This window comes from Desmodus rotundus, chromosome 7 (assembly GCF_022682495.2).
Source record: "Desmodus rotundus isolate HL8 chromosome 7, HLdesRot8A.1, whole genome shotgun sequence".
NCBI classification, from domain to species: Eukaryota; Metazoa; Chordata; class Mammalia; order Chiroptera; family Phyllostomidae; genus Desmodus; species Desmodus rotundus.
In genome coordinates, this window is record NC_071393.1 from 44,853,387 (window position 1) to 44,865,296 (window position 11,910).

Genomic DNA, 11,910 nt, shown 5'->3' on the forward strand with positions numbered 1-11,910 from the left:
AAACTTTGTGACTACAGGAGATATTGGATGTTAACCAAGTTTATTTTACTGATCATTGTGCAATATATACACATATTAAATCATCATGTTGTACACTTTAAATTTACACAAAGCTATATGTCAATTATATTTCAATAAAGCTATAAAAAATTAAGAGATTAAATATTTAAGTAGTTATTTCACTTATCAAAATTTAATTTCAAAGACAAAGAAAATAAAACTTTGAGTACCCAGCTTAAGTCCCTATATATAGAAACCCTTCTAATATGAAATATTGCTTTAGTTTTCAGGGTTCACTCAAAATCTTATTAGCTTATATCCCCCTCACTTAGTATGGGTTTATGGGCCCTATACAAGTACAGGAGTAACTTATTTGCAAAGAAATATCTAATTTGTATTTTATAAAACATTGTCAATTATTTGACAATTCTTTCTCTTTGCAAAAATATAAAGATAAAGGAAATATTTTTAAAATAAATATTAGAGTGAGAAAAAAGAACATTTAATTAAAATGAATGGTGAGTAAAGCCTTGACCCTAAGACACCGGTCACATAATTAAATTAGTTATGATAGGAAAATGACAGGTTTTATAATTGCAGCATGGCGATTTGAATAATAAATTTTAAATTTCTGATTATTAGAATGCATTTGGTTTTTATTTTACAGTTAAATAATTTATATAGGCTCATTTTTAAATACTCTCCTTTGAAATTCAAATATAAGTACCATCACCAAGGTAATGGCAGCAAAATATGGAGGAAAATTATTTTCATCCTATTTCAGCTTACAGATGAGATTCTTTACTGTCTCGCATTTCTGAAGAGAAAATGCAACATATTAATATAGGCAATAAACAGCATTTTCCCATATAAATTGTATAATAAACAAAAGACAAAAGAAGTTTCAATGGAATGAAAGAATGTTCAGTAAAAGGGAGAAAAACTTACAGAGCAGTAATGTTTTTAAATATGTGATCATTTCACTAGAGAACCTACTTAGAGGTGTGTTTAAAACAGGTACCCATCTTTTTGTAATAGTTGCAGTCTATTTAAAGATTTTTTTTGGATTAGATAAATCATATATGTTTACAATTGTTTGGGAGGCTAAAGTTTTTACAATTTTATAGCCTCTTTTAAAAACAGGATGTAAAATTAGAAAAAATAAACTAGGTAATTTCTTTCCATTTATTTACATTGAGAAATGAAATGACAAATTATAAGTTTTAAAATGCTTATTAATACCACAAACATCGTAAAATCCAGGAAAAATAATAGTAAATGAATCTCCTGATGCATCTCTAATTGTTCTCTTATTTTTGGCTTGTATTTTCCTATTTCCTTTTTATATGACCATGACTTTGTAATAATTATTTCTATACAAAATAGGAAGGTAATTCAGTGTTTTCTCTGTTGTGGTTAATCAAAATTTTATCGTTGAGATTTGACTCAACATGTGGATATGCTCATTGCAGCATCATTACAGGTATGTGATACACGAACTCAAAATTCTGGTCTTTTTTCTTTTGCATAATTGCCATCAGAAAAGGTAAAAGAAAATATATTATGTATGCCTAATTATACTTAATTATATATACTATATTATTTAATGTAGTCCTGATGGAAGAATTTGTCTAGATATTGATTAGAATTAAATCCTTTACTTTTAATTTAGATCATGTTATGTTTGGAAGAATTTTCATGATGAACTTTGTACTCTGTTCATTTCAAAGCTTTCTCCCACTGTGTTCATACATGCAATGCGAGGGATCATGATGCCCGTGCTGTCAGCAGAAGATCTCAGCCTCTGTACACCCATGTTCTGATGGCAGGGAAGGTAGCAGAGTGGAAACCATCTCTACCAGACAGCTACCAATAGATGCCTTCATCACTGCAGTTCATATAAAGACATTTCTCTACACCTTAACAAAAATGCGACACAGATTCAACATCTCCTTCCCTGAATCTCCCAAGTGCTCAATCACTCCTTCAACATGACTGTTTATAATGTACAGAGCTTTTACTTGATTGTACTTAAAGTGTTACTCTTGTAAAATTAAAAAAAATATATGATCACATGAACACATAGCCATAATTTCTCCCAAGGCCCAGAAAGAGGCCCTGCAAATGATTAGCCCTGAATGTTAAGCTTCATTAACTTCACATTAATCTACTTCTGGGCTTCTATTCTTAATCACACATTTTTATAACTACTAAAAAGAGCTTTTTGGTAATAAAAATAATACATGATATATTTCAGGGACTGGCAAGGTGATTAATTACAGGATGAAATCTGGATTGTTTTTTATGAGGAAATAATTACCATCATTATCTTTAGACATGATGTGCATTTAAATGAAGTATTTTTAAAAAATGTTCTGAGTGTCTTGATTTTTTTAAATTTTCAAGTCTCATTCTCATTTAAAACTTATTTTTTAAAATAGTATTTTTCAGGAGTTCTGGCAATGGTGGAGGCATAGGTAGAAATGCCTCACTTCCTTGCACAACCAAAAGAAGGATAGCAACCAATTTAAAAATGAAAAACAACCAGAACTGCCAGAAAATCAAACTCCATGGAAGTCTGACAACTAAGGAATTAAAAAAACATTCATCCAGACTGGTAGGGGAGGTGGAGATGTGCAGCCAGGGAAGAGAGGGGGGCAGAAAAATGGTGGATCACTCAGGGAAGGTGGGGGCTGGCTGACAGAGTGGTCGCACATTCACACAGATAACCCAGGAGGAAGAACTGGGGAGTGAGACAGACCACAAAACCCAGGGTTTCAGTGTGGGAAACTGAAGACTCAAAACCTTCGACTGTAAAAACCTATGGGTGTTGAGGCAGCAAGAGAAACTCCCAGTCTCACAGGAGAGTCCATCAGAGAGGCCAATGGGGTCCTAGAACGTACGCAAACCCACCCACCTGGGAATCAGAGCATGAAAGGGCAAAATCCACTTGTGGGAAGCAAGGGAAGTGACAGAAAGTGGGGCAAGAGCCAAGCAAGCAGCATTGTTAACTCTGTGACCTCTCTCCCACATACAGTGCCACAACACAGCAATGTGGGTTGCCCCATCCTGGTGAATACCTAAGGCTTAGCCCCTTATAACATAGTAGGTGTGCCGAGACAAAGAAATATGGCCCAAATGAAAGAACAGATCAAAACTCCAGAAAAAGAGCTAAGCAATGAGGAGATAGACAACTTATCAGATGCAGAGTTCAAAACACTGGTAATCAGGTTGATCACAGAAATGATTGAGTTTGGTTGCAAAATGAAGGAAGAAATGAAGGCTATACAAGGTAAAATAAAGGAAAATACACAGGGAACTAACAGTGAAAGGAAGGAAACTGGGACTCAAATCAATGATTTGGAACAAAAGGAAGAAATAAACATCCAACAGGAACAGAATGAAGAAACAAGAATTAAAAAAACAGAAAAAAGTGAGGAGAGGCTGAGGAACCTCTGGGACAACTTTAAATGCTCCACCATCTGAATCATGGAAGTGCCAGAAGGGGAAGAGCAAGAAATTGAAAACTTATTTGAATAAATAATGAAGGAAAACTCCCCCAATCTGACAAAGGAAACAGACTTCTGGGAAGTCCAGGAAGCTCAGAGAGTCCCAAAATATTTGGACCCAAGGAAGCACACACCAAGGCACATCATAATTTCATTACCCAAATTAAAGATAAGGAGAAAATCTTAAAAGCAGCAAGAGAAAAGGAGACAGTTACCTACAAAGGAGTGCCCATAAGACTCTCAGCTGATTTCTCAAAACAAACCTTACAGAGGCATGAAGGGGCTGGAAACAAGTATTCCAAGTCATGAAAGGCAAGGACCTACATCCAAGATCGCTCTATCCTGCCAAGCTATCATTTAGAATTGAAGGGCAAGTAAAGTGCTTCCTAGATAGGATCAAGTTAAAGAAGTTCATCATCACCAAGCCCTAATTATATGAAATATTAAAGGGACTTATCTAAGAAACAGAAGATCAAAACTATGAACAGTAAAATGACAACAAACTCACAACTATCAACAAATGTACCTAAAAAACAAAACAACACCTAAGAAAACAACTAGAACAGGAACAGAATCACAGAAAAGGAGATATCATGGACGGTTATCAGTGGGCTGGAGGAGCATGGGGGGAAAACGTACAGGGAACAAGAAGTATAATTGGTAGGTGCAAAATAGGCAGGGGGAGGTTAAGGACAATATAGGAAATGTAGAAGCCAAAGAACTTATATGTACCACCCATGGAAATGAACTAAGTGTGGGGGTGGATTCTGGAGGGTGGAGGGTGCAGAGTGGAGAGGACTAAAGGGGAAAAAGTTGGGACAACTTTAATGGCATAATCAATAAAATATACTTAAATTTTATTTTTTCAATTATGATTTATATTAAAATTATTTTGTTTTAGTTTCAGATATAGTACATAGTGGTTAGAAATCATACACATTTTTTTTTAGTTTTTTTGTGGACATATTTTTAAATTTTAATCCTTATTGTATTTTTTCCATTACCAATTATCCCCTTATATCCCACTCCCCCCAGCAATCACCACACTGTTGTCCATGTCCATGAGGTTTTTGTTCTTTTTGCTCAGTCCCTCTACTCTCAACCCACCCCTGGCCCCTATAGGTGACATCGGCTCTCCATTCCACCTATGAGTCTGTCTCTGGTTTGCTTATTAAATCAGTTTGTTCATTAGATCCCACATATGAGTGAAATCATGTTATTTGATGTTATACTTCATGTTGCCCAAAATGTTTCTTAAGCTCTCCTCATTTTCTTAAATTTGTTTTGTTTTATCTGTTTTTGTTTTTTTTTTTTTTCCTGCTCTGCCTGGGTGTTTTTTCTACCTGGTCTTCCAAAACACTGATTCTGTCCTCTGCTCCATCTGACCTACTGTTTATTCCTTTCGGTGTGTTATTTTTTTCAGATATTGCATTCTTTATTTCTGACTGGTCCTTTCTTATGGTTTCTGTGTCTTTTTTCACACCGTTGAGTATCCTTATAATCATTACTCTAAACTCTCTATCTGATAAGTTGCTTGCCTCCATTTCATATGGTTCTTCTGGAGAATTCTGTGTTCTTTCATTTGGGGTCTGTTTCTTTTTCCTCCCTTTTTGGTTGCTTCTTTGTATTTTCCCCTTTAGTTGTTAAACAAATCATTCATTAACTGATCAGTTGCTAATCTAATCAAGCTGTATTCAGTTGCTGGGTTTAAGCACCACAGGGCAAGGCAGAATAATTTCTGTGGGCCTGCCTCCCCTCAGGCTGATGCTCAGCACTGCTCACTCATAGACCAGTGCTCTGCCTGAGAGAGATGACTCCTACAGTACACGGAGTGACTCAGCACAGGCATCCTGGTGGTCGTTCCTCAGTTCTCTCCCCAGAGCCACCAATTCCAGACTCTCCTCAAGCATCTGCCCTCCCTTTGCTGGAGCCCAAGGTAAGTGGCTGAAAATGAAATTTTGTATGTTGGCTTTTAAGAGGCTCTCTCTGTCTCTAGCTGTTTCTCCCTGGCAGACAGAAATCCTGCTGCTTTTCACAGGTGGATGTTATCTGGGCTCCTTTTCAGCTCTGGTGCTATAGGATAGGGAGCCCTGCTTGGGGTTTAGACCCCACACTCTTGGGGAAACCCCCTGGCCACTAAATATCCCTCTGGCACTTCAGCTGCCACCCATGGGAGCCCAGCCAGCTCTCTCATGTCTCCACTGCACTCCCTACCAGTCATGTGGTGGTGAAGGGGTTTCTTCTGTCTGTGGTATAAAGCTTCTCTCCAGTTAGTGTTCAGTTGGTTATTCTGGATGATTTCTCTTCAATTTACTTGTAATTCCAGATTGGTCCTGGGAGGAGTTTAGTGTAGCTTCCTCTTACTCCTGTCATCTCTCATTCTTCTTATGGAAATCAGTTCTTACAATACATGAGCTCTTAAGATAAATTATTTTAGCAATGAGGAATTAATAGAATGCCAAAGATTATATTAGCACTTTCTATTTTTTTTATTTAATAGTGTTTTATTTCTTTAAGAAACAAAACTATTGTGAAATATTAAAGCTATCATGAAAATTTAAATAAAAATATGTATTTTATTATTAAATGGAGAATATTAGCTTTCATTTTTATGAAGATGAGTTTATGTGAATCAATCAAGCTTCTACTAGTTATATAATAACAGATTAACAATGTTTAGAAAGAGAAGCTTTTAAAAAATTTTTTTGAACTTATTTGTGTGATATTGGTTAATAAAATTATGTAGGTTTCAGGTATACAACTGTAAAATACATCATCGTATATTGCACTGTGTGTATCACCACTGCAAGTCACGTCTTCCATCACCATTTATCCCCCCTTTACCCTTTTCTACCTCCCCCACACCACTTTCCCCTAATAATTACCATACTCTTGTCTGTGTCTGTGAGTTTTGTTCTTTGCTTAATCTCTTCACCTTTTCACCCAGTGCCCCAAACCCCCTCCTTTCTGACAGCTTCCAGTCTGTTCTCTGTATGAGTCTGTTTCTATATTGTTAGTTTATTTTGTTCATTAGGTTTTGTACATAAGTGAAATCATACGGTATTTGTCTTTCTCTGACTAGCTTATTTCACTTAAATAATATTCTCCAGGTCTGCCCATGCTGTCACAAAAGGTAAGATGTCCTTCTTTTCTAAAGTCAAGTAGTATTCCATTGTGTAAATGTACCACAGCTTTTCTATCCACTCATCTATTGATGGGCAGTTGGGCTGCTTCCAAATCTTGGCTGCTGTAAATAACGCTGCAAAGAACATAATTATTTGACTTGAAAATATAGTCTCTGACAATTTCAATGCATCAAAGCCTATTTGTCAGTTACCACTTTCATGCACTTACTTTTATAAAAAAGTAATGGGAAATACATCCATACAAGTTATAAAAGGGCTTTTGATAGCACTAACATGTAAATGGATTTTTAGAATTAGTACCATTGGGTGTAGCAAACCCAATTAAATCTCTAGTGACTTCGCAAATATTTTCCCTTCAACACTGAATTTGGTGAAATTTTCTCTTTTGATAAGTTTTTCGTGTGGGCTTAATTGTTCATTTATTTCTATTTCACAATGGATATTGAATGCCACTTTCAGAAATGAGATCTGCCTTCTACAAGGGGAAACATTCCAGACAAACACAAGAAGCCTTCCGAGGAAATCTGTCGTGCTATTAACAACTAGTCATGTAAAAGCGGACAATAGTAAACCAAAATTCACTTTCACTGAATATTTTCTTTTAATCTCTAATGCTTTTTCATTTTAATTTGTATTTTCAAACTATGTCTGAAAAAGAAACAAAATAATTGTGCAGGACAATTCATTATGGAATTCCACAGCCGTGTCCAGACACTCTCCAGACAAACACGGTGGCGTCTGGACGTGATTTCTCTAACAGGAAGACTTCTGGATATAATTCAAAATCTGTGCAGTTGTATCTAGTCAATATATTAATCTGAAGTAGTCCATATTCTAGGAAACACCCTATAGGTAGTAAAATTAATTCACATACAGGTACTTAAAATGTGTAGGAAAGCTCTCATATGTAAACATACATCGAAGTATTGTACATTAAGTGAAAATAAAGTCTTCTTAAATATGTGCATGACTACATGACAGATAAGTGAGTCAGTAGCATATTTCTTAGAAGTTTTGGATGAAGCACGTAAACCGATTGCCCAAGAACCTGCTTGTATAATGAAGAACATGTAGGACAATCTAAGGTTAAGTGAAAATGTCCAGAGTGAGCAGTGCTACCAAAGCAGGTTGTTCCAACTTCTGGAATTTGGTGGAATGTGTTTTTGATTATGGGAGTGAGCATAAAATGGAAATATTCTGCCAAAATTCAGAAGCTACATATTCCAATATCTTTAATAGCTAGCAGATTATCATACGTATTTGAAGCCAAAAAGCTTTAAAAATAGGAAATTGTGGGCAGTGAGTTGAAGTAGAGGGAACCTATTCCAACTGAAAATACTTGAATACATTCTTTTAAACACCTGCAGGCTACAGATGAACCACAGGACTTGAGTTTGTTATTCCCTGTTATGATGACTTAAATTTAATTTGGGAACAGTAAAGGTATATGTTTCCTTTTTATTACCTCCTAAAGGCTAGGAACCATGTTGTGGTCATTTTTAAAGAGATTTTAAAGCCAATTTTAAGGCATAATTTGCACACAATAAAATATACTGATTTTAAGTATTCAATTCTGTGTATTTGACACATATGTTAACCCAAATAACCATCACAGTAGAAAAATAACCATCATCCTTACAAAGTAACGTATCCATACTACATTCAATACATCACTACTTCCAACACCTGGCCTTACTCAAAACTCACCTATTTTCTGTCCGTGTAGATTAGTCTGACCTTCCTATTATTTCATAAATATGAATTTATCCAGTTTGTACTTTTTGTGCATTTGACTTCTTTTGATTAACATCTTGCTTTTGAAAAATTAAGTATATCAGTCATTTGTTGTATTTTATTCCTAAGTATTATTTTATTAAATAAGTAAAACACAATCTGTTCATCTCTTCTACTGATGGACCCTTAGCCTCTTGCCGATGATGGTGTATTATGAAAATGGTGGCATGATCATTCATAAACAAGATTTTTATACATTTCATTTTCCTTGGTTGACCATCTATGAACACAGATGTCTATGAACCTCTTTAAATAGACAGTTTCATTTATTCCTCAAAGGGTTTTTTTGTGTGTGTGTGTGTGACCTTTCCTATTTCTTTTTTTTCCTATTGCAATGAATAGGGCCTCCAGTAACATGTTAAGCAGCTGTGATGAGATTAGACATCATGGCCTCGATCCCCGAGTGTAAGTGCCAGTCTTTTGTCATTGCAAACGACAGGAGGCATATATTGTTTACACAGTGCCTTTATGAGGTTAAGGAGGATCCCTTCTCTTCTCAGTTTGAATGTTGTCTAACATCTTTTCTGCATCTGAGATATCAGGCTCTTTTTCTTCTTAATGTAGTGATTTAGTTTCATATTTTCAAGCAACCATATACTCCTTGGATAAATTCCTGTTGGTCATAACATTATTTTTATAGATATGCTGCATATGATATGCTAATATTTTAAATCACTTTTATCATGGTGTAAATTACATATGTACTTACACTAATTAGCTAAGGGTTTCCTTTGTGTGTTAATGAGGGATAGCTGTCAGCTTTTTGTTAAAGTTTTTCTCATATTTTCACAAGAATAGTGGTTTTGTATATTGAGTTTGAGTATGTTTTACACAACATACTTCTCTCTTTTTCTTCTCTTTTACTTCTCTCTTACTCTGAAAAAGTTTCCGTTAATATTGAGATCATTTCTTACTTAAAGGTGTTGTGATTCACCTCAAAAGCCACTTGAATCCTAACTACTTAGGTAAAAAGTCTTTAAAGTAAAATCCAACCCAAGATGGCAGAGGAGTTAAGTAGAAGCTACACTAACCTCCTCCCGGGACCAAACTGAAATTACAAATTATAGAAAAATGATCCTGCACAACCAACTGAACACTAGCTGGAGAGAAGCCGTATAATCAAAGGCTTATGGAAGAAGCCACAAGGAGACTGGTAGGGAGTGCAGAAGAGGTGCAGGAGGGAGGACTGGGCTTGCAATGGTTAACAGCTGAAGTTCTGGAAGGATATTTCTGTGGCTTGGACTTACCTCTGAAAAGTGTGGGATCTAAACCCCAAACTGGGATCCCCGGCCTAGAACACCAGAACCAAGAAAGGAACCCCAATAACTTCTGTCTTTGAAAAGCAGCGGGGTTTCTGTCCACCAGGGAGAGATTGCTCGAGGCACAGAGAGCCTCTTAAAGGGCCAACACACAAAATTTAGTTTGCAGCCACTTTCCCTGGGCTCCTGCAGAGGGAGGGCAGAGCAAACTAGGGCCACATGAGGAGAGTCTGGGGTTGTTCAGAGTGGACCTTATGACCCATTGTATTTCTGTGCTATCAGTTGCAATGTCTCCCATTTCATTTAAAATTAAATTTATCTGAGTCCTCTTTATTTTGGGTGTGGCTAATCTAGATAAAGTTTTGCCAATTCTGTTAATCATATTTAAAAAACCTCTTAGTTTCATTAATCTTTTCTATTATCTTTCTAGTTTCTATTTCATTTATATTTTCTCTAATCTCTATTTTCTTTCTTCTAATACTGGCCTTAGTTTGTTCTTTTTCTTTCCTAGTTGCTTGGGTAACGTTAAGTTGTTTATTTAAGATCTCTTTTTGTAGGCATTTATCGCTGTGACTTCCTTCCTAGTGCTGCTATTCCTGCATACCGCATATTTGGCAGGTCACATCTTTCCCCGGATTCCTTCTTTGACTCACTGGTTGATCCAGACCACGACCATTATTTGCCACGTGTAGTGAGTGTCGTAGTTTTCTCTCTGCTATTGATTTCTAGTTTTATTTTATGGTGGTGAGAAATATACTTGGTATTATGTTATGCTGTTAAGACTTATTTTGTGGCCTAACACGTAACCTATCCCAGGGAACGCAGAAGGTGCACTTGAGAAGAATATGTATTCTGTTGCTGTTGAGTGGGATGATTTGTATACGTCTGTTGGGTTTGGTTTCTCCACTGTGTTATTTTAGTCCCTCTGTTTCCTTTTTGATCTTCTGTCAGAACATTCTATTCATAACTGAAAGAAGGGTATAAAAATCTTGTACTATTATTATATTTTTATTTTTCCCTTCTATTCTTTCAGTTTTCTTCATACATTTTGTCGTTCTCCTAGGTCCATACATATTCATAATTACTATATTTTCTTGGTAAATTGCTACTTTTGTCATTATATAATGTTGTTCTTTGTATTGTATGACAGTTTTTGACTTAAAGTATTTTTCTCTAATAGTGTGGTCACAGATATTCACTTTTAGTTACCATTTGCATGGAATGTATTTTTCTACTATTTTATTTTCAGACTTGATATGTTCTTAATTCAAAAGTATTGTAGACAGCCTATACTTTAGTCTTGTTATTTGTTCAGTCAGGTAATCTATTTCTTTCCATCGGGGAATTTAATCTATATTTAAAGTAATTACTGATAGGGAAGGACTTACTATTGCCATTTTGTTCATTGTTCTTTGTCTGCCTTGTACAATAACATTTTTCCCTGTTGTTTCCTCTCTCTTTTTCCCTTTGTATTCCATCATTTTGTGTTGTAACATACTTTTCTTTCTCATGTTGCTTTTGTGTATTTTCTATAGGTATTTTTATGGTTATAATGGTGCTTACATAAAACATTTTATAGTTATAAAAATCTATTTTTAACTTATAATTTAATTTTAATCACATGCAAAACATTACATTTTCATTTTTTCCCCTTTCACACACATTTTATGCCATCAATGTCTCAAATTACTTCAATACTTTCATATGCTTTCATATTGCTATAAAACATACCTATGTAAAATAAAAGACTCCCTTTAGCACTTCATGTTAAGTCAGGTCTAGTGGTGGATAAGCTCCCTTAGTTTTTACATGGGGACATCTTTATTTCTCTTTCATTATGGAAGGATACTTTTGCCGAATATTCTTGTATTCTTGTTGGCTGTTGTTTTTTCTTTTTCAGCACTCCCACTGACTTCTGATTTGGAAGGTTTGCTAATAAATCCACTGATAGTCTCATTGGAATCTCCCTTGTTCACCTGTCATTTTTTTTAGTCTTCGTTTTTGATTTTTGACAATTTTGTTATGATGTATCTCATTGTAAATTTCTTTAGGTTCACCTATTTTCTGTCTGCTGAGCTTCTTGAATCTGGATGTTCTTTTCCTACTCCAGATTTCAGTTTTTTAACATTATTTCTTCAAGTAAGCATTCACTCCCTTCTCTTTACTTTCTGTGATTCAAAAATGTGTGTGTGTATATGTATA